This window comes from Oryctolagus cuniculus, chromosome Y, assembly GCF_051225735.1.
Source record: "Oryctolagus cuniculus isolate XC-2025 breed Fujian yellow rabbit chromosome Y, ASM5122573v1, whole genome shotgun sequence".
Classification (NCBI taxonomy): domain Eukaryota; kingdom Metazoa; phylum Chordata; class Mammalia; order Lagomorpha; family Leporidae; genus Oryctolagus; species Oryctolagus cuniculus.
The window spans coordinates 28865973-28870828 of record NC_142889.1 but is presented as its reverse complement, the minus strand read 5'-3'; the positions used below and the strand labels follow the sequence as shown (position 1 = coordinate 28870828).

Here is a 4856-nt window from a genome sequence, read left to right as displayed (position 1 = left end):
TTATAGCCATACAACAGTGGTCAGTGCACTTGCCTCTGGTGAGACTTCTTAAAAGCAAAAATTCTCAGTGTAGCCACTGGATATTTTGAGGGGCAGGGATGCTGGACCAGTTGCAACAGCACCAAGGCAGGAGCTACCTCAGTGAGGCCTGAACTCCCACTCTCGGTAGCATGAACGAGATAGTCTAGGCTGTCTGCCATTGTCCTTTGCTCTGTTCATGAGAAACTGGAGAGTTTGAAGATCAGGAATTCTGGAGGGGTGAGGTCCCACCTGGCCTGCCAAATATTACCCAGTCAAAATTTTGGTCCCAATTTCCAATGTGTTCTAAGAACTGCACCAAAAATTGTTATGCAAAGTATTGTATTGCAAATAAAACAACTTTGGTTAAAAAAAAAAAAAAAAGGAAGCAGAGCAGCCAGGATTCGAATTGGTGCCCTTATGAGATGCTGGCACTGCAGGAGGTGGCTTCACCCACAATGCCACAGCACTGGTCTGGGTATTTTCTTATACACAGTTTTAGCTTCTTTGTCTCCCTTCTATGGATACATGCATGCATTTTGGGGGGTATTCCAATGCTTCATGGTGGCTGCAGGAGATGATACAATATTGTGCATGCATACATAGTTACTGATGATGTTTTCTTTTCCACACACATACTGAGTGTTACACTGTCTAGCAAGGGTTAACACCATCCCTTAGTGCTAACAAGCAGGAAGCCAAGCAGATAGTAAATCCACAGACAAGAAGATAACAATTACATTTCATTCCCAGGACAAGTTCCTCCCTTTGTCTTCTTCTGAACTTGGGAAGGCCTCTACCACAACCTTAATCATGTTAGTTAGAAACCATTTTAATTAAAAGACAAAAGACCTCTACCATGATAACCCATGTCCCACATCCTCCCCAGATGAGCACATCTGTACTATTCAGTCCCCTTCCAGAATGGAAGCCTGTGTAAATGTGACAAATGTGGTTAAGGCCACTGTTAGTGCCCACCAGGTATACATAATGGTGACTGTGAGTACAAGGCTGGACTCTGGGAGCAGGCAGAGTGAGTGCTGGGCCAATGGGCTGTGTGGAGTAGTTAGACCAGAATCTGGTGATGGAGTGAGGGAAGATGCAGGGCTGTTGAGAGGGTGGAGAATGAGGGGAGACCCAGCTGGGTGTATCCTAAGATAAAATCCCAGAATGCATGCCAATGTCCCCAGCTCATGCTTTCTAAGTTTTCTTTGGTACCTTCTGAACCATGTCTCAAAGAATAATCTGTGGGAGCCAGAGATAGAACAGACATATGTGGAGATACAACAAACACATGTGGAGATACAGCAGACATATGTTGAGGAGACTAGGTTTCCTTTTGTCCTTCCGGAAAGCTAGCCAGTGACATTAGAGAATTCCACATGGCAGCCTGATGCCCCTTGTCTGAATGAGAGGCACCCCTCAGGCTGGACTTGTTTTCATTTATTTCTCAAGCTCTGACACCTGTGAGACTAATAACAGCACACTGAAACTGAGCCTTGCTATGGAACAGATCCTGTGCTGTTTGATGTTGGATTATCTCATTTAACTCCCAAGATTTGGAAGCTGGGTACTGTTTTAAGTAAGGTATCTGAAGCTCAAAGAGAGTGACCTAATGTGATGCAGCTAGAAATTCTAGCAGGATGCTGTGGTCAGGACACTGCTCAGTGTTGGCCACTTGGCATCAATGTCCTGTTCTATCCCAACCTCAGCTCCCCATGACAGAATGGCAGGAGGTGTTGAGATGTCTGAGTCTGCGCTCACATTCACCTGCCACTGCCCAGAAGGCTTTGTGGAAAATGACAAATGTAGGCAACTATTTGATGTGGCCATGTGTCAACGGTGCCACCTGCCTTGATGTCATAAACTGCTTCCCCTGCCTCTGCCCTGAAGGCCTTTCTGGACACTTCTGCCTTCTCAACAGAGAAGAGCCTGTGTGGGGATCAAGCATTTGACTTTCACTCCCTCTGCCCCAATGTCTATGGGGGCAAGACTTCTGAGACTGTCTTACTTGCCCCAAACCCCTCACCACTGTGGATACCCCTCTAGGGACCACCTTAGCACCTGTCACAGGATTAGCTCCCCACTCCCCCACTATGGGGACTGCTCTTCCATGGATCTCAGTGAAGGAGTTGGTGTTTAGGCAAAGGTCTGGGCTAGGGGTCTAATCTGGTTGCCTTGATGGTGTTTGGGGCTCTCACTGCTGCCCTGGTCCTAACCACTATGTTGCTGAACCTAAGGGTCTATCATCATAGTGTCAGCCCCAGGCCCTGAGGCTATCCTGGCCTACATTATGCCCTGGTATGCTAGACCTAGGAGTGTCAGGTTGGCAGCTGTCAGCAGTACTCTCCCTGCCAACTGACCTGCCCTTGAGCCTGGAAAGACAACAGCACTGTGATGGAGGGGAGCTTTACAGGCCCTTCCTCACCTCCTCCATCCTGAGGCTGGAGAGATCCCTTCTCACCAGCGCCCAGCTCTGGCACACATACTAAGGGGGCTTCAGCTCATGTCAAAAGTATTTTGTTTTTAATACACAAAATGCAAGATGGGAATTTTATCAAAAATAAAATAAACAGGTGGGCTCCTGTCTCAGAAACCCCACCTTGAGTGTCAGCTGCAAAAAAGGGCAGAGCAGAGGCCTGATTCTGGGGAAGCCTATGGGTTCTGTCCACTGAGGAGTGGTTTCCCAAGAGGAAACCAGGATGTCATTTTCCTCTCTGGGGAAATGAAGAGAGCTGGAGCCACAGAGGAGAACGCAAACCTGCAGTCAGAACCTCTGTGTTGGCCCAGCTGTGGACAGATGGAGATGAGAACCCCATAGCATGGGGGATGGGGCTCAGGGCCCTCAAGGAGAGTGGTGGGATCCCTGCTGGCTTCCCTTTATCTGCTGCTTGGACAGCAAATGGGGATGGTTGTGCAGGGCAGTAGTGAGTCCAGCACCGCACCCTTCCTGCTTGTAGCACTAGTACCTGGTCCAAGTTCAGGATCAGGTTGAGCCTCTGGGAGCAGATGGTCAGTGGGTAAGCAGGCAGGGCACAGCACTCTACAGCAGAAAACTGAGCAGCTTTATCTCTTCCCGCTGTTCCCTTTGCATAGAGCACAGATTTTTCTTCACTTTATTGCTTATTTGCCCTCATCTTATTGCTTTGTCTGTGCTGTAGGAAGAACTACAAAGTTGCTTTCTATAATGTATATGATATATGTTCCTGATGTGTTTGAAGGATTTCAAAGATTTAGAAAGAAGCATTAGAAATTTAATAACTTGTTATTGACATAATTATAGAACAATCATGATAAGCTAGTTAAATATACATATATATACATATATTATTTGTTTTTGTTTTTGATTTTTCTTTTTACATTTTATTTGTATTTCCAAAAGGATGAAAAAATGACATTGTTATAATTTTTTAATAGCGTTAGTCCACTCTTTCATAAAATGTCTAATTATAAGTGGATCAGATGCAAGTATTTGCGAATATTAGAAGGTCTATGAACCCATAAGTAAAAATCAACAACTGAAATCATTACAGCTTAACTGTGAATGTTCTCATATAATAATGACTTCAGGAAAACTCTTTCTTTAAAAGATTTATTTATTTGTTTGTTTATTTATTGAAGAGTCATTCATTGACTTGAAGAGCAGAATGAGAGAGAGAGAGAGAGAGAGGGAGAGAGAGATTGATTTTCCACCTGCTGGTTCAGTCCCCAAATGGCCCCAATGAGTGCAGATGGTACTTGGGCCATCATCTGCTGCTTTTCCCAGGCCATTAGCAGGGATCTGGATTAGAAGTGAAGCAGCTGGGGCTGGCACTGTGGCACAGCAGGCAAAGCCCCTGCTTGTGGTACCGGCATCCCATTTGGGTGCTGGTTAGAGTCCTGGCTTCCCCACTTCTGATCCAGCCTTCTGCTATAGCCTGGGAAAGCAGTGGAAGATACCAAAGTGCTTGGGCCCCTGCACCCATTTAGGAGACCTGGAAGAAGCTCCTGGCTACTGGCTTCAGATTCTGTGCACCTCTAGCCATTGCAGCCATATGGGGAGTGAACCAGCAAATGGAATACCTCTCTCTTTCTCTCTCTCTCTGCTTCTGCCTCTCTATAACTCTGCCTTTCAAATAAATAAATAAATATTAAAAAATAAAAAAGAAGTGGAGCAGCCAAGACACTCATATGAGGTGTCTTTGTATGCTATGTCACGATGCTGATCCCCCAGGGAAACTTGTAAAAATGTTCCTTTAGCAGGAAGTCTAATTCATTTTAGAACTTTTAAAATAAAATGCAGAGGGCCGACACTGCAGCTCAATAGGCTAATCCTCCACCTAGTGGAGCCGGCACACCGGGTTCTAGTCCTGGTCGGGGTGCTGGATTCTGTCCCAGTTGCTCCTCTTTCAGTCCAGCTCTCTGCTATGGCACGGGAGTGCAGTGGAGGATGGCCCAAGTACTTGAGTCCCTGCACCCCATGCGAGACCAGGAGAAGCACCTGGCTCCTGCCTTCGGATCAGTGCAGTGCACCGGCCGCAGTGCACCAGCTGCGGTGGCCATTGGAGGGTGAACCAATGGCAAAGGAAGACCTTTCTCTCTGTCTTTCTCTCACTGTCCACTCTGCCTGTGAAAAAAAAATGCAGAGGCTGGCATTGTGGCATATGCCTTTTGTTTAAGATTTATTTATTTGAAAGGCAGTTACAGAGAGAGGGAGAGATGGAGGGAGAGATTTTCCATCCACTGGCTCACTCTCCAATTGGCCACAATGGCCCACTGGGCCAGGCCAAAGCCAGGAGCCAGGAGCTTCTTCTGGATCTCCCACATGGGTGCAGGGGCCCAAGGACTTGCACTGTCTT

At 46.6% G+C, this 4856-nt stretch overlaps 1 pseudogene; it reads left to right on the top strand.

Annotated features, from left to right (window-relative positions):
* The first annotated feature begins 1841 nt into the window (after nt 1-1841).
* Nucleotides 1842-2416, top strand: LOC149119450 (protein delta homolog 2 pseudogene; annotated as a pseudogene).
* The last annotated feature ends 2440 nt before the right edge of the window (nt 2417-4856 follow it).